The sequence below is a fragment of the Agelaius phoeniceus genome, chromosome 7, assembly GCF_051311805.1.
Source record: "Agelaius phoeniceus isolate bAgePho1 chromosome 7, bAgePho1.hap1, whole genome shotgun sequence".
NCBI lineage: Eukaryota > Metazoa > Chordata > Aves > Passeriformes > Icteridae > Agelaius > Agelaius phoeniceus.
Window position 1 is genome coordinate 22,200,017 of NC_135271.1, and position 26,272 is coordinate 22,226,288.

The following is a 26,272-nucleotide window of genomic DNA, read 5'->3' on the forward strand; positions in this document are numbered from 1 at the left end:
TAATCAATACAGTATTTTAGGTATGCTACCCAGACCACAATCCCATATTATGCTGAAAGGAAAGAAAGAAGCATGAGAGATAGAATGGTGTTTTCATTACAGTTTAACGGTTTCAAACAGTTTAACTGTTTAACTTTTTTTTTTTTAAATATGGTCTACAGTCCAAATCTGATAAATCAGAATATAATTAGATAGTGCAGGAAACATCACTACAAACCTAGCGAACAGGACAGGTTTTTTCAGGGATTATTTCTCAGCAAAGAATCAAAATCCCAGATCCATTAAATTAGGGGAAAATTCATTGTGTGAAAGTGAGGAGGGCTGGATTTGTTTGGCCTATAAAATACTGCAAACACAACCACAAGCAATAAGTGCCTGCCTTGGGATAAAAAAAGATATTGAGCTTACAAAAGCCATCTATCTCCCTGTGAAAACAAATACCACAAAGGCTGTTCCACTCCATGGTTCACTGTTGAATGTTTTGATTCAGGTGGGCTCTGGCTCTCTGATGTCACTCCTTCACACACTTGCTTCATTTGACATACAGAGCCAAAGACTAGTTCCACTGAAGTCCTGTGATTTGCTTAGTGGTAGGATGAAAAAACTCCCACTGGCTTCAAGAGTGAAAGATCAGAGTCTGAAGGATCAAACTTTATAGCAAGTAGGGTCAAGCAGCAAGTTCCCAACCCACAATATGAGCACTGGTTTTTATTATCTATCACTGCCCTGCTCTGAAGGACTCTTTCCAGGTGACAGTTCCTCGTTTTTTGTGAATGGCTGTGATCAGATCACAGCTTCACACTGGAGCTGTTTATAAATGCTCCTTATGACATTGCCTTTTATTTTTTTTTTATCAAGCCATTTTTCCACCATGAAACAGGACATTTATTGTTCATATATAAGAGGCAATGAACCTGCAAGAGCAGCGTTCATAAAACCTGGAAACCTCCTCAACAAGCAAAATGACTAACTGTGATGGACATTCATAAATCACTCCATATCTTTCATCATAACTCCTGCAGTTTCATTAATTCCTAGAGGAAGACATAAATCTAATGTGCATCTTAAGGAGCCAGCAGGCTTCCTTGCTTTCCAGGCATAAAATAAATATGAAGCTGTCTTCCCCACTGAGGAGATGCAGGTTTTGCATGTGTGCACAGCAGGAAATCCATGTCACTCAAAGTGTGGGGATATCCTGGGCAGCCCTACAGGCATCACTTTTGTTTTCAGAATGAGCAAATGCTGCATCCTAACCCTGCCCCCACTGAACTCAGTGGACCCTTTTCCCTATAAAGCTCAGGCAGAACTGTATGTATAAAGCCTTTAATCTATCTCTGCTTTTGAACAACCAGGTTAAGAGTGCAGATTTTATTTCCAGAACTGAGGAGCCACCCTCAGTGCCTGGGCCAGTGCTACAGGTATCCTCTTGGAAGGGTCCTGGGCAGCTACAAAGGGTCTGGCTAACATGCAACAGCTTGGAGGATCACAGAGAATACATACATCCAGCAGAATCCATAAAAAAAGGACAGCAACAAAATCTTTTCTTTTAAAGCAGGCAAGCTGTGATAAACAGGAAAAAAAAATAAAGACTTTACAGTGAAGCCTGGTGCTATGCAAATTGCTCCCTGAAAATGCTAAAGCAAGTTTGATATCCTGTGGCCAGAGTCAGCATGGGAATAACTCACCCATTCAAACCCTGGGCTTGCTCACTCAGGAGATTATCCTGCTCCTGAGGGCACATATTTTTGTTTGAGGTGGGTATGACAGTCTTGTGAGTGAGTATCCTGGAGGAAAGAATATAAATGTGCACACTAAATATTTCTGTCAGGGGACGATTAGGGGCTGAAAGAGAGCAATAGTACTTGAAAGTCCATATGAGATCAGAGGGTAAACACAGGATGGCTCCCAGAAAGTCTTTGTGGCCCCTTTGCTTGAGGTTATCCTCTGCCCTAAAAGAGGAATACAAATAACAATGGGGGACCAGAGACAGGGGGAAGAAAAACAAAAGAAAATAAACTAGAGCATGGAAAGACTAGTTTCTCCTAAGAAAAACAGGTGCAGGCTGAAATGTAAATATCTCTGAAAAGATAATTAAGTCATAATCATAAGGTCTGTTTAAAAGTCTGCTGCTTCTTTTTCCAGCCCACATTTTCCAAAAGAAAGAAAAGCTGTCTTTAAAATATCTGTGATAATTGTTATGAAACAATCACATGTAGCAATCTTGGCTTATTGGTGCACATCCAACGCACCACATCAATCTCTGTAAACCTTTCCAAAGGTTTGTGCCTGCGGTTGGGAAGAACTGATTGTGCAGCAAAGATAACAAGGCAATTTGTTAGAACTTAATTTGTAACAAATTATTTCTGTGGAAAGAGCAAATGATAACAAAAGGATAACTCTTGATTTATGGAATTGAGGTAAGACCCAGCATTCCAGCTGAACAATATCTTGGGATAAATCATGTCTGCACAATTTTTAGAAGATTGGCTTTGAACTTTCAAGATCATTGACATACTTTTACACAGAATAGATTTATTGATAGGTTTATTAAGATGGAATGAGTATTTATTTACTCTTGTTTTCTTTTCCAGAGCAAACGAAATTCATAAAAGATAGCCAACATATAGTATATATTCAACCATGACAAGCTTTTCAGTTACAAAACCAGCCTTTGAATCAGGCTACGAAATGATTATGTAGGTAAAATAACCCATTTCCTCATAATCTTCAAAATATTCACCCACTGTGAGCTGCTTTCTAGTGTTTTTGCTGGGGGCAGATATAAACCTCCTACCATTTTTGAATGGCAGCAAGTTTGCATTTACAAAGCAAATATTTTTATTTTTCAACAACCATTATTTCAATCTTCTAAAAACCACTCTATTTTACTCCACCTTAGAATATTTGGAAGAAGGCTGAAAATGAGAGACAAATTCCAATACTGAGGACATAAAGCAGTGAAGCACTTTGAGGATTGGACTAGTTCATCATGTAAGTAGGTCTTGTGGAGTTGTTGGTTTGTTTGTTTGTTGGTTTTTGGTTTTTTGTTGTGGTTTTTTTCCAGTTGCTTTCAGAATATCATGAGTCTGTTCATATTTTCCTTATCACTCTCTACAACTTCCTGAAAGGTGGGTCTCAGCCTCCTCTCTCAGGACTAGCAACAGGACAAGAGGAAATGGCCTCAAGCTCTGCTAGAGGAGGTTCAGGCTGGACATCAGGAAGATTTCTTTGCCAAAAGGGTGGTCAGGGATTAGGATGGACTGGACAGGGAGCAGGACTGGTGATGGTGGAATCACTATCCCTGGAAGGGCTCAAGGAACAACTCAGTGTGGCACTTGGTGCTGTGGTTTAGTTGACAAGCTGGTGTTTGGTCAAAGTTTGGACAGGATGATCTTGGAGGTCTTTTCCAACCCTAATGATTCAGATGTTCAGCCCAAAGCAAATTCCTAACTGGAAGTTTTAACTCAGAAGTCAGAAGGAAAAGTCATTAAGGATTGGAAAGAACCTGCCCAACTCTATTCCAGCCCAGCGTAAAATAAAGAGGATTTAACTCCTCACAAGAAAGAGAGAAGAATAGCACAACTCTGTGCTTAATTTACTCATTGAAACAATACTTTAAATAGGGAATTAATCTACACAAAAACATGTAATATATGTTAGCTAGAGACAGAGAGATGCTCCAGATGTAACAACACCTGTGAAAACAATATATGCCTCTTTGTAAGGTTTTTAACTTATTTAAATTTTAAAATAATTTTTAGTTACTCCATATTAGAAAATTACTGTGTGCACATCTTTACCATTATCCCTACAGTTGAAAATATAGATTGGGGAAGTCAGTGGAGACAGGTGAGTCTTGTCCTACCCAGTAAGGCTCAGTCACTGCTGCTCCAGCCTGTGCAATGATGAATTATTTAGACCCTCTGTAGTTAAGTAGAGCTTCAGCTGTGCAGTTGATAATCAGACCACTGTCAGAGCCTGGGTTTCTTTATCAGGTGTGCAAACACACAGGCACATGTTCTTCATTTTGCAAAGGTAGTCAGTGGCAATTGCAATCAGAGAGGGGGTTGCTGTGCCACTCCAAATTTGTGAGCTGTTCTTCATCAATACTTGCACGAGGAAACATTCGATTATTCTGCAAGATGCTGAATGTTCCTGTTGATTGAAACTGTTTAAGGGTGTCAAATCAAGGCTTTTCTCTCTGCTGTACCACACCTGTTCAATTTCTCTGTCATTGTTATCACAACTGCAACAAAATAAGCACATCATGTACAAAAGGCCCCACTAACACTTTCAAAGATGAGAATTTGGTTTGCAAACTACTCCTTGATTTGTGGAGTAAAAATCTCAAGGGTACTCATATGTAACTTTCAAACAGCACCTTAGAACCACCTTAGACAGCTGAACAGCAACTTAGAACCAAAATTTTGATGGTATGTAGACAAAATTTTACATAAAGTGAGATCTTTAAGAAGCATCTTGCATCAAATACGCGTTGTTCAAATATGTGACCATAAAAGCCACAGGTCCTAAAAGGACACAATCCTCTGGTACGCCATTGTCCTTTCTGCTCTCATGACATTCACATTCCCTCTAAAATATTGCCCCAGCCTTCCATGCTGAGCATGTCTCTGCCACAGAACACACACACTAGCAGGTGCCTTGCTCATTCTGCACCTCTCTTTAGGACAAAAAATGTATGAGCAGCAGCTGTTGGAGAAGCCAGCTAGCAAAACTGGGTGTGAGGGAAGAGGGGTGGGCTGAGGGATCTGTTTTGGAGGCAATCCCCCTGCAGCTGTAGTGGTTATGGTTTAAGTGTCTTCTGTTGGAGCACAAAGATCTTTGAAGGCATAATCCAGCCCGTGCCCATTTTGAGAGGCCTGCCTTTATCTATGCATAGAGCACACTGTGCAGATGGATGTTCAGCTTGTGAGAGACTATTTCTGCTCCCTGGCTGGGTGACTGAAGTTTTATAACTGCACTGGTGATCACATGCAGTATAAATAACAAATACATCTCCAGATGCGTACCGAGGCCCGTGTGCATTTATGCAATCAAAGCACAACATTGAGGGGGGAAAAAAAATCAATAAAAGCTTAGGAACAATGAAAAACCTGGGCTACAATAAAGAGAACCATTGGTGTACTAATAGATATTTTCCAGGAGGTGGGTTCTTGCTATTATATCATACCCAAAGTACAGCAGGAATTGTTTCACTGCTGACATCTGGCTGTAACAGCACAACCTCTGATACCATGCAGGACATAACCTCAGTGCAGGCTCTGAAGAAACTAGGAACATGACTTCACAGAAAATAGGAGTAATATTCATTGGCTTATGGAATGGGAGTGAAGGGTGATTTAAATGCAGATTCAAAATACCAGCAGTGAAATCTTGGTGTATTTAGAGTTGGCCTATTTAGCTATTTAACTGACAGCTGGTGATTAATGTTGATATAAAACTTTGAAATATCTTTCTCTTGGAATACAAAGTTGATAGTGGTTTATGGTTCAGTTTTTTGGTTGCTTTCTCAAATGAATTTCTAGAAGCTGAAGACCATGAATGGGAATGCTGAAATACAGCAGTTTTCAAAGCTTTCAGAATAGTCATGATGAGAAGTTGTTTTAGACTTTAATTGAATTGATAGTAATAGTGAGGAACAATTATTTTGATTTGTTATTCACATATTTTGGACAACTTCTGTAACTGAAGGACAGATTTGAGTGCATTTTTAAAAGTTAATTACCTGCTATCTCCATGGTGCTGCATTTTATTTTATTTTATTTTATTTTATTTTGTTTTGTTTTGTTTTGTTTTGTTTTGTTTTTTCAACATGTAGTACTGTTTTCTAATTGAACCACTGGGTCTTTTATTCAAATCACTATTTTTTAATTATTGACACAAAAAAATCAAGTATGATGCTCCTCAGCAATTAATTAGCATCATATTAAAGGGAAATAATCTGAACATATTCAGTGATGTTAGCTCATGAGTTACTAACATGACTTAAGTCTGCACCATTAAGGCTGTTGAAATAACCAGTCCACGTTTTCCAGCAGTTTGCAGGCCAGTTCAACCACAAAGAAAGGTGAACACTAAGATGAGGATTGCTCTCCTTTCAGGATCCAGTCCAATGCTCATTTAGGCAAGAGGGAACTTCATTTGTACCTCCACAGGCATGGATCAGGGCCTTACTAAGAGGTTTAGAGAAGCCATCCTTTTCTTGGCCACTGAAAGAACTTCCAGTGGAGGACAATAAGGATGATAGCATTGTTTAAATCTGTGATAAATTACAGGATAAACTGAAAATAATCAAAATTACTAGCCTGGAGTCATGCTAACCTGAGTGCATCCTTTGGAACCATGCCCCAAAAAGTCAGCATTAGGGGTTAATCTCGCCACTGATAAACATGCAGAGCCAGGATACTGACTGGCCTTCCCTATACATGCACACAACTTTTAGGGCAGGCTACCTGCACAGCTTTTAAAATACTGACCATTCTTTTCTAGAGAAATGAAGGTGATATAGGAGAATTAGGAGATGGGCAGACAGGCTCTGACCTCAGTGGAGCAGACACAGCAGCAGAGCCCAGCTAGGCTGGAATAAAAGGGAGAAATGGGCCAGGGTATTTCAGTGTTGCAGGTCCTAACAAGCACAAGCTGCTGCTGGGAACCAGCAGTGAGGGCTGACACACAGCACTCTGCACAGGGTCAAGGCCTTTGTCTGCTTGCTAAGACAAAACCCTTGAAAGGAATTTGCTGTGTGTGAAAACACAATCCAAGATTATGTGCTGTCTCATATTACAGGCAAACTCTCAGAAAGATGATACGTCAGAGCATTCTATACAGGGACTTCCACTGAAAATGAGTCCTCATGAAATATGCAGGTCTTTGCTGTGTGTTTTGTTCTTCATTCCTCCTATTCCCTCTCCACTCTGCTTCTGTTCATGGGGATGTTAAATGCAGAGGTTTCCTGTTTAGCACAGAGCCACCCACCTTGGCAAGGTGTCATGCCTGGCAGCTGAGAGCTGTGCCAAGACCCTGATGTAGCTGCAGTGTTGGTAGGTCAAGACTTTTACAGCCACTGTGAGAGGGAAGTTTTAATCTGCTTGTTCCAACTCAAATGTTAATGTTTTCTCCCCACACTTTTCAATCATAAACAATTATCTATTAAAAACAAATTAGGCATGAGATTTCTCTCACCTTTCTACAGTGTTTTGAAATTCTTTCTGCATTGTCTTTTGGTTTTCTGCTCCATCTTCTGCTCTTCCCACTGCTGCTTGGCAACACAGATTGCTGTACAAAATATGAGCTCCTGAAGATTGCTCACTTCAATAAAATTTTAACCAGAGGCAAGCATGCAAAGTAATTGAGCCTGCAGGGTTCCAATGGCATAATTGTGGGTTTGGTTTGATTTTTTTGTTGTGAGTGAAAGATTCTGTCTTATAGCTTCATAGCTTCTGCCCAAGTGGACCAAGTCAGGCATGTGCAAGTCTTGCTGGTCTGGGGACTGTTGTGACATCTCCATTGCAAAAGGACACAATTCACTGTTTGCCTTGCACAGTGCCTCCTAAATGCCATCCTGTACCCTGCATGGTGTGGCATGAACTAATTCACACTGTTTAATACTGAGCATTAGGGGTTGTAGAGGACTTCAGTTACTAGCTAAAAATCAGGATACATGAACAATCCCGTGCAATACTCCTGGAAATTTAATTTGGCCTGGGGAAATTTTTGTCACCGTTAGAGAACACAAAATGTGTTGGTCCCACAGAGTCATCACTACTCCTTCTGTGATACAAGGTTTTTCCCTTTGCATGATCAGCTTCTTTTTCTTTTTTTCCCCTAAGAAATCAGTTTTTCATTCCACCTAATGAATTACTTTCCAGAAAAAAAGCTGTTTTTTCCCTTATTTTCATTATATAACTTGCCTTTCAGATAGAGCTGGCATTAAAAAATAATCAAGCTTCATGCGGGATAAAATAGCTGAGAAGTTTTTTTTCTTAGATTTTTACATTTTTTTTCTCCACATATTCTCATATATTCATTCCTCATTTTGGGTTTTTGTTTTTTTTTCAGACTTTATTTTCCACATTCTCAAATTACCTTATATCCTCCTTCTGATGTTTTTATATTGTTGCCCTGAGCTGTACAATACAGTGTGTGCTAACAGGACCCCAAGTAGGTGAACTGTACTTTCCAGGTTGGACTTCTGAGAGGGTTTCTAGCAGAGTCTCTCTCCCTCTCTTGCCTCTCTCTCTCTTTTTATTAATCTTTGATAACCCTCTTTTTGATCTGCACACTACACCCTTCTAATTTACGGATGCTTTTAAACCTCAGGCATGGGATTACTTCATTTGATTCATGGAAGACCATGAGCAGTTCAAATTAACCTTTTGCTTCCTTGAGGGGAAAAAAATTTACTTTGGGGATTTGGTTCACCTGTTGAGAAAGAAGCTGTCTCTTCTTATTTACTGAGATTGCCTCAGCACCACAGAGATGACTCATGCATACCCTGAAGGGTTTAGGTGGCACCATAAATTCACTGCTGGACACCATGGACCCTGTCCAGAGCAAACTGAGGTCAAAAAAGTCATTCCCATTGACTCCAGTGCCAAAGCTACATTCCACTGAGTGCACTTTGTTCCCAAGGAAATTAATGGAAGATGGTGTTGGGTTATCAAAGAACCATCAAGAGGTGACACCTTACTGGTTTGTCTACAGAAAAACAACAGCATAAAGTGACATCATCACACCAGTGACAATTGTATCCTCTGACTTTTCCATATCATTTTACCATCATTTTTGCAAAAAGATGTCCAGAAAGAGATGAGATCTGTGTCTAAAATATGTGTTAAGCCCTGCTTTTCTATCAGCCCACTAAGCAGGCTCAAAATGTACTGCAGCAAAATGAGGGAAAGGATAACTCCCTAATGGAAAAAGGCACAGAGACTTCTTGAAAGGAAAGCCTACCCAGGAAGGTAAAGCTCTACAGGATTGATCTTCTGTTTCCCACTTTCTTTTAAGAGTGCAAGGGACTACTTTGTTGAGGTCTGCAGAAAAGAGCTAAAGAAAGCATTCACACAAATATCACTGAAAGGCTGAAAGAGTTTGCCCGTGAGCAAAACCAATATGATGACTCCATTTCCTGATACATATATCAGAGTGGATATCAGCCTGCAAGCTCTCAAGCACTGGCTGTGGTTGCTGTGTTTCAGAAACAGCTAAATGGCAGGGTTTTCATCCTTGTCTCTGTCTGTCACACCATAGTGCTGACAAAATAAAACGAGGCAAGGGGTGAAAGAAGTGCAAACACTGAATTTTGTTTCTGCTTTTCTAAGCATTTTACAACAAGAACATGGCAATTAGAAAATGAAGCCAGAAACTGGGTTAGTATTAACTTAACACTATTTCTTTCTTCATGAGTTTCTCCTCTGTTCCTCTTAGCATTCAGAGACAAATCTGATTCTTTAAATCTGGTCCAGATCCCTGCCCTAATTGCTTGACAGCAAACTATTTTACATAGCCTGATTGTATTGTTCAAAAACTATCTCTGTGCATACCATTTTACAAGCCTGCAAAAAAAGCCAGAGACCTAGGAGGGCAACAGCACTTTGTAAGGGTTTAATACAATGCCCCATTGTGTGCACCCAGCAGGGCAGATCAGAGCCATAGCAGAAGCTCTTTCTTTCACAGCTTTTCCACTCAGACCATCCATTTTCTGCCTCCAATAGCATAGGTTGCCACTACATAAAAAAAAATAAATCAGAAAGCATGAGAAATATCAGGATGAATGTTGTCTTTTCATCTTCACAGAAGCTGCTTCCTGGCATTAAATTTGAGTGCTGTCCCCTGCATGGCTTATCCTACTTCGTTGCTGTAGTCTACCTGCCTCTGCCTCTTAATGAATCAGAACTCAATAAATCCTGGCTTAGTCCATTGTATCTGTTCACCTGTAGCTGATGATAATACACAGGGAATACCTTCACCAGGGGCTTATTGTGCCAAGTCACAGTGCAGACCAGTAGTTCATCCAAGACTATATAGGATATTCAGGTTATCTCATTTGAGCACTATTTTCTTGTTCTTGGCCCCCCAGGGTGTGGGTGCTTTGCAGCAGGAGGGGCTGGTCTGTTAAGGTGCTTGCAGTAAGAAATCCTCTGAGGCTTTGTGGAGGACAACTTTATGCCATTTATTAGAGCTGGCATTAAAAGGAGAGATTAGCATAGAAAATCTTGTGTCCTTCTAGACAGCAGGAACTGTGAGCAGTTAAACACCCGTGGGGCCTCTGCTGTGTGTGCAGCACACCATGTCCATAAAAGAGATTCTACCCTTTGTCATTCAACTTCGTGTGACTTTCCTCCATGAAAACTACTCTGTTCCTCCCTTCCACTGTCAAACAGCAGGGGTGCTCACATGCCAACTCCTTGCTGCACCCCTGGCAAAAGGCAAGGTGCCGTGGATGTGAGGAGTGGTAGAACAGAGCAGGACCTGCCCCAGACTCCTCTGCTCGCTGAGCTGGGCGTGTTTACCCAGGGCTGAGGTTTGTGCAGCACAGCACAGGCCTGAAGGTCACAGTGAGTGTGAAGCACAGCAGGGCACAGCAATACTGGCTATCCACAGACTGGAATTGCATCGGTTCTCTCACATTCAGAGCTGTCTGGGACACAGATCCAAGCCTCTTCCTCCCAAGCTTCCTTCTGTTTTGCCTCTCTGCAGAAGCCAAATGCCCTCATAAATCAGTCTGTGCAAGTTCTTCTGGAAATGACTCAAATTGCCAAAAGGATTGAAGAAACAGCAGCACCTAGTGACACCAAAAGCCACACCTGGACCTGCACTAGCAGCAAAACGTGCAAGATTTACAGACATTACTGAGGCAATGCAGAAAACACAGCTGAAATCATCAGCCCAGGGTGAAGCAAACTTACTGTGCTGTGGTGCTGGTGGAAGATTTTTCTTCAAGGTCATATGATCCCAGAGGTTCCAGAGCTTTTGGAAGAAGAAGAAAATGTCTGTAACATATATGTACAGTCCTAGTTTTATGCTGCTCTTCTTTATCTCCCTTCCAGCCTAGTGAGAATAACTAGTGTGTCGAGACACATGAATGGATTATACACAGCCTTAACCTAACAAACACTTCACTGCAATGAGAAGCATAATATTTCAGCATGGTGTAGAATAGATGCAAGAAGAAAAAGGGAAAGGAGGGGAAAGAATGAGGTATCAGGATGGCTCATTCTCTTCTGCATAATTTGAGTGGCTGCAGAAGAAGACGTTTGCTACTGTCACCTACATTAGCTCTATAGGTTTAATATGCATCCCAGCCAGCAAAATCAAGCTCAAGGCCAGTGCAGTTAAAGAAGTGGAGCAGAGTTGAGATCACCTCCATTTTCACAGTCAGATACATTAAAGATACACAAAGTTCATTTGTTCCTAGCAAAGGTGGAACCCACCAGATGTCTGGTATAAAAGTGTTTAGTTGTGGCTGACCTCCCTTACAAAACACTACACAGCTATGGTTTATGGGGTAGCTGTGGTCCAACCTTGTGAGTCATGATTTCATTCATTTTTGATGAACAACTGCTGTCTTTTCAAAAATTATTTCAGGAAATGGAGGAACACCATCTCTATTATAGTCAGAAAGCAGACATTATAGTCAGAAAGCAGACAACAGCAGACGATAGACATGGCAGTCACATGTAGTCTTATTTTACAGTAAATAGACCAGAAATTGGAAAGAATAACATGAATATTGCCATGTGCAAACATAGAAAATTTTTCTTTTTCAGAATTGTGTAACATTACTATAGAAATCAAAACCAGAATCAGATAAATCCTCAAAATCTCTGGTAATTTGATATTACCACTTTCTTACAACAGTGTGCCATTGTATACAGGTGCCTCAGCAGGAGAGACAAAGCAGCCAGACAAGGAAGCTGCTGGTGAGCATAACTGCCTTTATCATCCACTTAAATGACATTTAGCAATGAACAAGTCAAATTGCCTCTGTTTGACCTCACTGGCAGTGTGCTTCAGTGCAAACACAAGCACAAGCTGAACAAGAAATGGACTCTCTTGCAGTATTTACAGCTCTTAGCACAGGCTGCTTTGCATGAGCACTTATTAATTACCTGCACAATCAGGGGAATATGTTCTCTGTGTGTCAGCTCAGCATATATTGTACATAATTGCACATTTGAGCCACACAGTTGTTTATGTCACTTTGTAATCACACTAATAATTACCAAACAACCAAGTAATTCAATGAACAGTAAATGTAACATTTAATTACTTTATTAATTTCCACATAACGTGGAAGAAGGAAAATAGCCAGCTCAATCTATAATTTCACTGTGCTCACAAACCCTATCTTTATGCAGATATATGGGAGAAATTATCAAAACACAACACAGGAGATGCACAAACATAACTCAGCTTTTGCTTGATGTTTTTCATGTTGGCATCTCTCCTGCATGGAGCTTTGAAAATTTATCCTATAACGTCAGGCAACTTCAAGGCATCCTGAACTTTGAAAATTAAAAGAAAAAAAAAATCTGTACTGAGATACAAATTCCACCTTCTGTCAGGAACTTACTGATTAAAAAACTCTTTATAGGTTAAGCCAACCATTACATTTTTATGTTGCTATATATTTCACAACATAAAAAATAAAATATTTTCTCCATAAAACCTTTCAAAACCGTAAATACTAGCACACTCCACAGCTCCAGACGAAGTTGCAATTTATTATTTATCTGTTTTTATATTCTGCTATGGTATCTTTTCCTTTTATAAGCCTGGCAAGTTTCCCACTGAAGTTTCTTTGTCAGCAGTTATTTTAAACTATAGCCCTTCCTACACCATGCTACTCTTGTGCTGAACCATCCTCAAGAACTAAGTGGTTTTTAGGGGTGATGTGTCTTGGTTTGGGGAGACACAACAAACTCTCTGTAGTTAATGAGCATTAAGCTTTCTAAAATTCAGGTGCATCATTCTGAACCACACCTAAATTCATGCTAAGCCTGATTTTTTCACAACCGTTTCTTCATTCACACTGCATTTGGTAAATAGGCACAAGACAAAGCTCAAGTTTTCAGGGGCAAATTTTGCCAGACAATTGCATCCACTCTCAGAGGGGAGCATAAAATCCTGAACGCAAGGTTCTCTACCTGGAGCCTCTCTCATCTAGGACAGGAGCCAAAGAATGGGCTGTGACACCCAAAGTACATTGAAATCTCTGTAACATGGAAACACAAAGGCTGCCCCTAATGTCCTTAAGGCTGTTTCTCCTGGAAAGTTCCCCTGGATGTACCTGAGCCCTGCCAGAACATGCAGTTTTTCCTGCTGAGTGATGGCTGCCTGTCTCCAACCAGTCACCACATCATATGTTTGACTGTCAGTGACAGTGGCAAAAGGCCCAGGCCAGCTCTTGCAGACAATAAAAATTAGAAAATGGGCTGTGATGGTCAAAGGAGTCAATCTCTCCTTTGTCCTGGCCTGCAAGGAACAGAAAAGTACTGATTAATTTTGCTTTCTGGAAGTGATGATCTTAAAAATGTAATCTTTTATTGAGGTTGCTATTTAATAACAGTGGAAATGGGGAGGGCTTAGCACCTCTTAAACTACAGGCTAGACCTACTGTGAAAATGATACACCCCAGATCAGAGCTGAGGCCCACCTGGGCCCACACCAGAAAAGTTACTGCAGACAAGCCTAGAAGCTATCTCCTCTCAACATTAACTTTTAGCTTATCTGTTCATTTATAAAAAACGTTTGTACTTGGTTTATATTTTTGCTGAACTTTCAGACATTCATTGACAATTGACCAGCTGGACACTTGTAGGCACACACAGTTTGTGGTGATTGGGAGTGGGGCTGGGCCCAGCCTCATCCCCAGTGGGCACAGCTGTGAGCAGCACTGACAGCAATGAGCCATGGAGTGCCCAGGGGCACTGACCAACCACCACAGGGAACAGAGGGCACACAGGTGCAGGGCATCAACAGGAGGGGATAAAAGGTTGGGCTAAAGAACAAGAAGGGCAGGTGCTTGCAGCCCTCTGAAGAGGTATGGTGTTACTCTGTGTGGGTTGAAGCCTTCTGGAATTGTATGATGATATTTTGTGTATTGTGGCCTTCTCAACTGTGAGAGATGTTTTAGTAATAGATGGAATAAGAAAGTAGAGTTTTGGACATGAAAAATGTGAATGCTTAGATTTTCTTGATATTTAGTATTTGTGCCTCTCGATTTGTCCAGTGTGTTTATTAGACCTCCATATTATCCCTCACCATTGCTTTGACAGTAAAAACTTCTTGTTCATCAGGAGGTATGACTTTGTGCTGGGTATTGAATAGCACTCGTGCTGCAGGTGCATAACTTGCCATCGGACTTGGAGCTGGAGAAACTACTTCTGAGAGAAGAATCTGAGGATTTTGTGCTGTTACCAACAGCCATTCAGCTGACTTTAGGTTTTAAGAGCTAGTTTTCAAAGTTCTTTGATAATCTATGTAAAAATACTTTACTGCTGATCCAAAATCAAAGCTGAAACAAAAATTCCCCTAATTTCCTGAAAGAGAGACCAAGAATGGTCTCTAGAACTGAGACAGTTAATAATAAGTACTGCTACTCCTATGAAAAAGAAAAAGTAATGAAAAGATAATAATTTGACTAAGGGTGTTGAAATGTTGATAGAAATCTAACTTACATAATACAAAGACAAATGCAAAGGATTAAAATACCATATAATTTGGAAACCATTACAATATGCCTGAGTGATTCTTTATTAGGGAGCCTTAAAAAAGCATGTAATTTCTTCTTCTACAAAAGCTGTAATCTCTCTGCTGGGTGTGTTAAAAATGACATTTCAACCTCCCCTGTGAAAGTCTTTGATTTTGTGTGTTTCTGTCAGGCTGGTCTCATTACTTTAATGCATTTTGTGTATATTGTAATAACATAAATGTTTTAATGCATTTCTTCTCAGATCAATCTGGGCAGTTATCTTTAAATCAGTCTTGTGTAACGTTAGGTAAAGAAGTTATAATTGGATCAAGGGGAGCTATTGGCAATGAAGAAGCATTTAAACTTTATTTTGTTCATTTCCCTGTAGAAGAACTTGCAGTAATAGACTTCTGAAAACTACTCCTAGTTATATTTTTTAGTTCTTGACTTTTAGAAAACACTTATGTGAGATAAATGAATTTGGAAATGAGCATGAAGTGCAAGCTATAATGCACATCTCCCTCACAAATCACTTGCAAACCATTTTTATAAAATGCAATTAGCCATGTACAATGATGGCAAGAGACATACTTTTGAACAACTGGAAGCCATCATACTCTACCTGTCAAGAAATAGCCTCCAGAGAGCATGGAGCTGCAGAAGAGAAACCTCAATGCTCTTTAAAAAGTGAGGCTGATTCCCTAGAATTATTAGAATGAGGAATTTTGTTTGACAGGTGGCATCACCACCCTTTGTACAAAATTTCTAACTCTGTATGAAGGAATGGAATACAGTCAGAAAGACAGAACTCTGTGAGGTCTTGGGAAGCCTCAAACATGCAGTTTTTTGTAAAACATAAAAGTCTGGTCCCCTCCACTGAGGTTGCTAAAATATGTCACTGAGTACCAGAGCACAGTGTTGCAAGTGTGAGCTGGGTCTTGAAAACAGCTCATCCAACCCAATGGCCATTAGCACTGTTTGGAAGGAAATATCCCCATTAAAAAGGTCTCTCCAATTTATATATACTCTCTATATAAAGGTGATGACAGCCTGACAATATTTAACCTCCTATCTTTAGCATATAATTGAAGGAATAATAATAAATTACTAAATATAACAGGGATATCTTGGAGTGCCATTATAACCACTCACATGCCATTTTATTGCCATGTGAAAACTCTGCTTCTGTAAGCCTAGCATCACTCTAATGAAGTAAATAGCTTATTCATTAGAGAAGAATAAAAGCTTGAAGCTTATAGAGTTCAGCTGGGCATAATTTACTGATAGTAGCAAAAAAAAAAAAATAGAAAAAGGTCAAATTTTCTACTTAAGCAGAACCATCAGCCAATTACTTAGTGGTATATCAAGCAATACTGCCACCATTGTCTCCAGAAGCAGAAAGGTTTACAAGTTGTGTATATTAGCTAACACGCTTAAATTGGGCTGAAGATGTGTAAAAACAGAGTTATGGGTTTGGCCCTTGGTCGTTTCTGAAACTCCTTATTCCAATGGCCACTAATTTCAGTGCTGTAATTAACTATTATCCAAATTGAGTGCTCAAATCCAAATTTAGACTAGTGGATGCTTGATGCTCACCCACACCAAGTTCCTTTTTGTGGACTTTTGCCAATCATTTATGTAATCCCTTGAGTGCACCCTGAATGGTTCTTGGACAAATGCTGATCAATAACCATAAAAGGATTTTTAAAGAGAACTTAACACGGGCACTGTCTCAGAGCTGGCAGAGGAAGCCAACACACATCAAGGACAATGTTGAACCTGATCTAACCACAGTAATTGGACACTTCAGCTGTGAGCCTCATGCCTGTGGCCTCCTGCTCAGTGAGGACAAGTTTAGCCTTTGGCTTAACCTCTGGCAAAAACCAATCTGAAAACTGTCATTTAATTCCACAGATTCATATTTCCTATCCTTAGGGATTAGCTGTATAATTTACAGGAAGTATCACTTGCTGAATCTCTGTTTTTCTGACTTTAGGAATTTTCTAATGTTGTCAAAGAATTCTTCCTTTGTCTGGAGGCTGGCAATAGGTTATCAAACAAGAGCTCTTTTGTATCCACTATTTAGCTCTGAGGATTTGGCCATTTACACCATTTATTAGGACAAGGAACTGGGTTTTTCTTCACTTGAAAATGGGTTTATCCAAGTGCAAAATTGCACTATGGGTGCAAATGGACTCCTGTCCAGTTCTGTTGGGCTAAATGTACCAATCTTAATTGGGAAAAATTATTAGGAGATGCCTGTGGAGCCAAAGAAGAAGAAAACTATCAGAAACCATAATTCAATATCAATGAGACAAAATCAAGAAAAAAAATTTAATGTGTTTGTGGCATTTATTGCTATTGTAAAATGAAGGATATCAGGCTTGCGATGACGGGCCTCAGACTCAGCTGAAGGGACCCAGTGTTTAAACTACCAGGATAGTCTAGGAGATGCACAAGTACAGGCAGATGCACAGAGAATTAGGTACCTTTAATATACAATTTAAATAACAGAGCTGGTAAGCAGATAATTATTTTAAAGACCAGGTAAAAGATTTTTTTTAAAAATTTAAGAGGGGAGAGAAGAAGGGGGCTAAAATACACAGTCTGCTTCTTATCTCTTTATTTAAGGCAAGAGTGCCAGGTAAGAACTGTAGGAATTGTCTGGGTCAGATGTGCGGAGGTGTCTGCTCAGCTGCAGTGCAGGAAGCAGCTCTGTGTGTGTGGTGCTCAGAGCTGGGCAAGAGTGACTGACTCTTCTGCATCTGCTGGAGTCAGCACCTCCTCTGTTGGGGGCCTTTTTAAAGCATCTTTTCCAAATTTAAGTGGCCACATATTTATACATCTGGCCACTTTTTGACTCTGAACTGCCTAAAACTTTTGAGAATAGAAGCCAGCTCCTAAAGCATTGGGCGTCCTTGAGTGAGCAATTTTACTTTCCTATTGCTGAACACAAAGTACTGTTGGGTTTGCCCTTGTAGTGTGGCCACTACATCCATAGGTTCTCTGCCCAAAATCAAGCTAAAATTACTGCTAGTCAAGATGCTTTTTCTTCTTGTGGTATTTTACACTTAGCCAAGATTATGACTCCTTTATATATGTGCTTTTATTTGTACAGCTGCTGGCATAGCAGGGAATCTGTAGGTACTGCTGGTTTGTTGGTACATTTTCATGTACATTGTACCAACTTCATGTTCATGTACCAATCCACAGGGGAGAAGGTAATGTTTTTGGAGTTACATCACTTCTCCCTTCCATTTCTAATATGAATTGAAGAGAATTCATTGGAGAGAAACTGGGCTCAGAGCAATAAGTTATGGATCAACAGAGCCAAGGGCCTAAAAGCAGCAGATCACTGGGGAGAGTAGCCCATATAGAAGTTTTTGTTTTCTTTTCTAAGCTAGAGCATTCCCTGGATCTCCCTGGGTGGCAGAGATGCTGGAGGTGAAGAGGAAAAGAAGAAAGACCTTAGCAGATCCCTTAAACTCTCCATGAAACTGGCCTTAATTTTGCTGAATGCTTAAAAGGCAAAGATGTGATTGAACACAGAAGGAGGAAACATCGCAGATTCTTTGTGTGCACTTCCACAAGAAAGTGGATACATGTATAGGTGAGCTAATTTATTTTTAATGTTTACATCCATTAACAAAAAGAGCACCTTGGGTTCTACCAGCTTGATAGGCAAAAGGTTTTTCCTTTTGCCATGTATTAAACTATAGCTTTACAGACTAGGGACCTTTTTTCATTTTGCTGTATTTCACAAACAGTTCAGGAGTAAGCACCCACTACTATCCTTTCAGAGTAAAGATTGTAATTGCAAGAAATTTAAAGAGTCCTATTTGACCTTTAAAAACTGCATGCTTAACAGACATATTTATGACTGCAGACACATCAAAAATTTTACACTTTGCAGGTATTTATGAAAACTGTGATCACACCAAAAATCTTTTCTTTCTTCCTGCTCTAAACTGGGACAATGCTTAAGTATGTGGGTGAGCATTGCACAGATATGAGAACTTTGCCTGGTTTCTTTTCAAGTGTCCATGTGTCCTGCTACTGGAACATAAGCAATTAGGACTATCAGTATGTAAGGCAGCTGTCAGTGCTACTTAAAAGAGAAAGGTGGGAGGTTGGATAGATTTTTCTAATTTTCTTAGCCAACAAAGGTTTTCCTTTGGGGAAACTGGGGGAAAAAAAACCCTGTGTCAATTCCCTGAGCATAAGCTCATTTAGTACATGATCTTCCTTTCCCATATGAACAAATCACTAACTCTGACTCCTGGGACAAAGTCTTGGGCCTTGGCAAGGTCCAGTCCTTAGCAAAATGCAATATTCAAACATTTGGGGCACAGAACTGCAGGACCAGTCACCCCTGTGAGTGTGCATTTTCAGTCTTCTTGGGAATACAGAAGACTTTCTTCATACTTTGAAATGCTGACATTGGCATAAATCCAGGATGAAAATTGCAGCACAAAAGGGAGATATTTCATAAAGCTATAAGTGATTGAAAACAGGGAATTACAATGCTAACTACTTTTGGATGTTAATTATAGAAGCTGCTACCAGGCATATTCTATATATACCCACCCTCTTTTCTGGAAGTAACAAGAGCACTTTCTGTGATCCTGTTATCATACTGAAACAGGAATTCTCATCATTTTGTATTGTTAACTGTATTTTGATACAGAAATTTGTCTCACATAGGGAGCATTTGCAATTCAACAGACCAGAAGAGGCTTTTTCTCTTCATGACTGCATAACATATCTGAAGTAGTGAAAATATAGCAGTGTTTTATTTATTTGACCACCTCTTAATAGCCAAAACTGGGACTAGTTATCTTTCTTGCACCACTTATCCACAACAGACCAAAGTTTGGGACGCTGCACACATTTAAACTAATATTTTTCTGACTTTGGGGGCATTTCTTGAGCCCAGTTTCTTATTTCGATATGAAGAGGAGGCTGTGTTCTACATAAGCAGAAGGACCCAGCAGCAGAACAAGAACACCAGCACCCAGAGGTGGTACCTGTGCTGATGTCAGACCACAGGCAGGGCTCTGAATTAACTGTCTAGAGTGAGTTTTCCTCTTTTCCTTTGCAGCCTTGGGCAGTTGGCTCGAGCAGAATCTGTACATTCACTCAGGTTGCACTGCTATGGTCCCATCCAGGTGTGCTGTGGTAACAAGGGTGTGAGGGCAGCCCATGGCCTTCACAACAGAAATTCTGTTCATAGTTCTAGCAGCCCAAAGAGCCAGTTGATTCTATGAATTTCACAAATCAAGAAAAGAATCTTTTGTATGCTCTTGTTTTGTATTTCCAAGTATTTTGAGTATAAACATGAAAGAGTAATTTAGGAAAATGAAATTTTAATGGTATACTGGTAAGGCCAATTTTAAAAATATTAAAAAGAAACATTAAGCTTACAGTAGACTTCGTTCTCTAATCTTTGGCAAGGCATTCTGAGGTAAGTTATTTAACAGCTATCTTATATAGACTTTTAATGAAAGCTCTATAGTCTGCATGTTGATTATATTCTCATTTTTCCATTTTCCTTCATACAATCCATTCAGTGTGATATATGTTGGCTGTAAATATTTTAATATCTTGCTACCAATGGAAAAACTTACATAAGGGTGATTGATCTAAAAACTGATAACCACTTCAGCCTGAAGACATGTTCTTTTCCCTCCCTCTATCATAAAAATCTATCTTTCCTTAAAACAGTAAGTGTGGTGGCTCCCATTGAGTTGGAGAACCCTATTTGGAAAAGTCATAATTAAATTTGTGAACCCTTCTCACATTGCACATTGCACTCTAAAAATGTCAAGAGATATTTCTGATCAGCCCATAATTGGTCTTTCACATATTTCCTATGTCAAACATTTATAACTAGCATAAAGCTCTTTTGTAGACTATTTTTGCCAGAATTAATATGACACTTTTGAAACACTATAGCATAAAAGCAAGGTCTGTTTTTTACTGTATCTTCTAATCTTACATAGCACAGAGGGGGAAAATCAGTTTAATTTACTGTGATTTAATGAAAATATATTGACACATACACAAAAAGTTAAAGTCAGCATGAATTATGTTCTTAAGCCTCTTTATAGCTTTTTAAAGTTTTATTCTCAACATGTAACTGTTTTACTGGGGAAAAGTTAATAGCAACATGCTCTGAGAAACCTGCAGCTCTGGGATGTTGGAGACAATCTCCCTGATTGGTATCAAAAAACTGACTAGAGATCAAAGCACGTGCATACACTTTAAGTTTAAATATCAGTTAAAACTAGGTTAATTGCTACATCAGGCCTCTCATGAGGTGGGAGGCTAACCAGAATTAAACCTATTTTGTTTCATGGAGGGATTTTTACTTTTGAAGAGATTTATTAGAATGTTGCTCTTAGGTTACATATGGGAACAGTTTTCTTGTTAGACCTCCAAAGTAGGTGATGATTTCTCAGACAGCTCCAAAATTCACTGCTTTGAACAAAGCAATGACTTCTTTTTCTTCACAGAAGTGATTAAATGTGACCTAAAATTATTAGAACTCCCAAAATGTGTCATTTTTGAAATGCCAGTGAAGGAATACACACACTGTATCATGGATATCTTTCATGTTGTTTCCTTCTCCCCTTTCGAACTACTATGCTTTTACATCACAAAAAATTTGCCTTCCATTTCTAAAGAGAGATAGTAGGGAGAGATAGATCTCCTGGTGCTTGTTAAAGAACTATAATCATTTCCAAGTGTCCCCTAATCTAAACACAGGCACCTCAGTGCACTTAAGCCATGTGGCAGGGGCAATTGTGAGCTCCCTCACCCCAGAGCAAATCCAGATTTAGGTTTGTAACCTGGTCATATTTTCCAAAGAATTTTACTTTTTGAACATTTCCATACACTTGTAAAACTGAAAAGATGATGAAGTTACTATATTCTACCAAAATAATCCCCAAAACCTATTTTAAATTAATGTCTGTTCTGATTCCTCCCTAATCAGATTTTTTTTTTTCTTTAACTTTAGGCTGTAGATCCATGAAGAAAAACATTAGCAATTGCTCCCTGGGGTTAATACAGAGCTTCAAAGAAGGAGCATTTAATTCCCATAAGTAGAGAGATGATTTAAAGAAATCCTGTAAATGATGAGCTGAAAAGAAAGAAGCATTTAACAGTGCAGAAATAACAGGTTTCATTGTTCTGGCACCAAGGAATTGTGCTGTGCAGTCTGGAGCTCCATCTCCTGGTGCTTGTCAAAGAACTATAATCATTTCCAAGTGTCCCCTAATCTAAACACAGGCACCTCCGTGCACTTAAGCCATGTGGCAGGGGCAATTGTGAGCTCCCTCACCCCAGAGCAAATCCAGATTTAGGTTTGTAACCCCTGTGGACAGGGAACACAGACTTGAAAATGCCTTTCCAGGTCACTCTGGACTCACTGAAGCAGTTCCTCAGCTCCTTCACTATGGGCTGGGCTTAAATAGACTTATCCTTCATTCAGTGAAAATGGGGGAGTTTGTGCACATCACCTCACTCACAAGTTTTGGGGAAGTGGAGACTGCAACTGTGCTGAGCACTGTGCAAAACAATGACAATTAAGCACTCTCATGTATTTCTTTAGTTCTTTATTTGTGGGATGCTGAAGGAACTGTCATTTGAAGGTCAGAGTTTTGTCTAGTAAATAACTATCTGAATTTCTCAGTTAAACTTTTTATTTAATGTCCTTTTTAAAATAGTTATATTAAAAATATGTATCAATATATAATTCTATATACCAATTTTACCAGAGTTTTCAAAACATGATTGCTACTTTACAAATTATCATGTGGCATGGGGAAATACCATACAGGTGAGCGAAATATACAATAAACAAGTGAATGTAATACAGGAGGGAAGAGATGGGTCAAGGTTAGATGTCAGTTGGAACAATGTCACAATGGGAGGTTAAGTTAATTAATTTTTTCTATCCATCACCCACAAAAGCATCCTTAATAGGAAAAACACTTCTAACAATTCATTTCTGGAATATTTCTGAATAAGAAAATTGACATTGTTATGAGTATTGCTTATTTTATTAGAATCTTCCTCTGTCATCTGGCTGGTAAATGTACCCATTCTTATTATGGTTGTATTAATTTTTCTTCATGAATAGATTCAGAAGTGAATATCTCATCATTTCTTAAGAAGGATCATTATGTAAGTCACTTAGGATGTTTTTTGCTTCTATTTAAGTATTTACAAGTAAATAAGCTATTTTATTCAGCCAACCAAAAACGCTGTAACTAAAATACGTTGCTGCTGCTGCATGGTAGCTGGATCATTAATCTAATATAATGTCTTGATTTTAGATACAGGCTTTTTATCAGCAAGCCTAGTCAATCCAATAGTAAAGTTCACAACTCATCTATTTTTGTTTTATTTCTTCAGCATTTTCTGGCTTACAGGAAAGCTAAATATGTTCAAGAGAAGACTCTTATGAGAGAAACAGAACCTGCAATGTGGGATGGAGGTTTCTTGGGGAATGAGTGGTACCTGTGAGCTGCATTTAGTTCAAGTACCTGTCACTTGAGCACTGCTGACCAAGTGCACATTGCCCTCCCCATTTCATTTGCTATGACAGATTGACTCCAAGTCCTGCTTTGTTATCCCAGTGCAAAAAGATGTTAACATTACCAATTTGAGCCAGTTTCCTCCAGATTTATCCCACTGTAAGAACAGACATTGCCCTGTAATTTGGTATAGCTTCACCCAGCTGCTCAGTAAAGTAAGGTGCTCCCATTCATCTTTCAGAAGCTACTCTTAAATTTCATTGACTTAATAACACATATGTTGAACATAAAGAGGAAAGAATAAATATGAATAAAACCATGAACAAATATTATTAAAGAGCTTTTGAAATATTCCTTTAGAGTGGGAGTAGCATGCACTTGTATCTATTCTGAAATTTAATCACATGTAGTCTTGATCTTAAAAAGTCAGATAAGAATTGATTTGGGAGTATGAACTGCCTTTCTTGTGCATCATTATAAAGCAAATTCCAGTAATATATGTCCATCCTCCCACAGGGAGCAGAAAATACTGGAAAGCACTGGCATTATGTATGTGGCAATTCTCTTAGAAACCATCATTGCTACTCAAATTATTGCAGATTCTTATAACAAGGTGCATGCCTGATAAATTGCAAACTTTTATTGGTTCCTTTACCAACCTTTCAACATATTGGACAGGACCAATATTGTTATTTAAATCTTGTCAGGAAGAATAGAAGATATTCAGAGCATGGGTTTGAGTGGAAAAGTCCACATAGGTGTGCTTTTCTTTTCTTACAGCAGTCTGACAAGTCTTTAATGAACTCTGGCCTTAAGCTCAGACTCTGACACCAAAACATAATAATTCTTGAGGGTGAGCTTGCAATTCCACCCAAATATTTCTGCAGGAATTTGTCTCTGGGACTTTGCATGGATCACATTCAGCCCAAGTATTCACAGCTGCAGGTGACAGAGCACAATGGCTGGCCTCTCTCAGGTGAGTTTTACAACAATGATGTTTTCATGTGATGGTGTATTTACAATTTATGATTATTTTTGTAAATTAATTATTGCAGAGCCTCTATTATTTTGCCTGTTGGTGCAGCTATGAGAGAAATGCAAGATGTTTCAGATTCCCAGCTGAGTTTTCCTACAGGAGCACAATGAGCTGGACCTGAAGGTAATTAGGCCTGTATCCTAACAATGAGAGCAGAGGGCTGGCTCTCTGTTCTTATAGGGGGGTCTGCTGGTGCTGTGTGTGCCTGGTTCCCAGCAATGCTGTGCTGATCCTTGCAGTGGTAGCATGTGCTCACACATCCACAGAGATCATCACAATCACCACCTTTTAAAATAACCTTGTGCTTCAAAATACTAGAGCCCATGCCCTCGTAGGAGCCTTCTTGCAATGTAAATACAACACCAAACTGAGCGGTCCTGATTGAGAAAATCATTTAGCTAAACTTTGCCTAGGAGGGATGAAATTCTCATAATACAGGATCTCCTAAGTGTGTTCCCTATCATCCTAATATTTACTTCCCATATCGATGAACATTCCCAGCTTCACATCATGAGCAATTTCAATAGCATGTTCTCATTTTCTGTCACACAATTGACAAAAATATTGACTGATATCTAATGCCAGGTCAACCTTTTCACTAAGTCCTCTGCAACCTCATTATTCCCAGTTTTTATGACTTATCATTAGCTTCCCATTAGCCAGAATCTTACCTTCCTTACCATCCTTGTGATGTCCTTCAGCTTAAATCACAAAATCTCATGAGATGGATCAGTTTCATTAGCAGGACATAGAGAAGTCAGATCTGTCATTTGCCCTAAACCCACAGACCAGTTCTTGTGCCCAAAAAAAGGCAGTGGCATGCTTTGCCACTACTGCCCTTGGTGAATCAATGGTGTACTCTATTAATTACATGTCAGTGATTTTAATTAGTCATTCATTAAAACTGCTTTAAACCTATATGGTGTTAAATAAGACTCAAATCATATATCAGTATCATATATCCTTCTTTTAGGTTCAAACTTCCAATGTCAGACTTGGGGAGAATCTAGAATTTCCACAAACTATGCAGTTCACCTGCAGACTTAACAAAACAAGTTTGTGTTGTGGGTTTTCTTCTTGTTCCTGTTAAATTGGCCTTTTGAAGACTAAGGCTTGTGAGCTTTGCATGTTAAAGGCTAAACTCTTGTTATAGTGAAACTGATTCTTTTAGGGCTTGAGGGAGTTTGAAGGAAAATTGAAAAGGAGTGACAAGGAGTCCTTGTGCAAGTCATTCACCTTGTAGAGCTCTATGCTGAGAGAGCTCAAATGCTACTCTACTTAACAAGCTCAAAACCAACTCATTTAAATAACAAGCACAAGCTCCACTTGGGATCCACACTGAGGCATTTGTGCATTGTGCAGCCTGAGCTCCTAAACAACATTATTTGAAACAAAAAAAAAGGAGTAATTCCTTTTTTTATAGTGGTAATTCAGGGATCAACTCTCAAAAGCATTTGAACATTTCAAGGACTATTGCTATACTAAATTGTTCTTAACTACAAGTATTAAACTTTAAAAAGAACTGAATACTGTTTTCAAATTCAAATTATTAGCTTCATGTCTCACAAGGATAATAAATCTATGCATATTCTTGTCACTTTAGCTGAAAGTACAGTATTTGTGCTTTAAAGCTGGAAAGTTAATTCTTGCTAACAAGTGATGGAGAAGATGTCTTGATGGCTCAGAAATTATACACAAGAACAAAACCTAAAACTCCTATATCCCAAACTGATCTATTAAAATATTTTGCAGAGTTAATACTTAAATTTCATGGGCAAAAAAAATTGCAACTTGAATCACTAATTAAAAAGATATTCATATCTGGCCAGTGAAGTCCTTTGGTTCAGATCTTTGCTAACTGGAATGTCCCACCAAGTGCTGCTATGTATTTGTTCTATCATCGTAACTTTCTCAGGTCTTTTAAGATGCCAGAGTTAAACTTCAGTGGAAGTGCTGGCAGCTGGTTTGGACACCTCT

General features: G+C 39.2%; 1 long non-coding RNA gene across 3 annotated transcripts; it reads left to right on the forward strand.

The window, feature by feature from the left end:
* Nucleotides 1–2,222: 2,222 nt before the first annotated feature.
* On the forward strand, nt 2,223–24,419 carry LOC143694503 (uncharacterized). 3 transcript variants are annotated; one of them, XR_013183002.1, is made up of 5 exons: nt 2,223–2,417; nt 2,900–2,991; nt 18,117–18,326; nt 24,040–24,235; nt 24,315–24,419. It is a non-coding gene; the product is annotated as an uncharacterized LOC143694503 (long non-coding RNA). The 3 variants fall into 3 exon arrangements; XR_013183003.1 differs by having other exon boundaries at nt 24,147–24,235; XR_013183004.1 differs by lacking the exon at nt 24,040–24,235.
* The last annotated feature ends 1,853 nt before the right edge of the window (nt 24,420–26,272 follow it).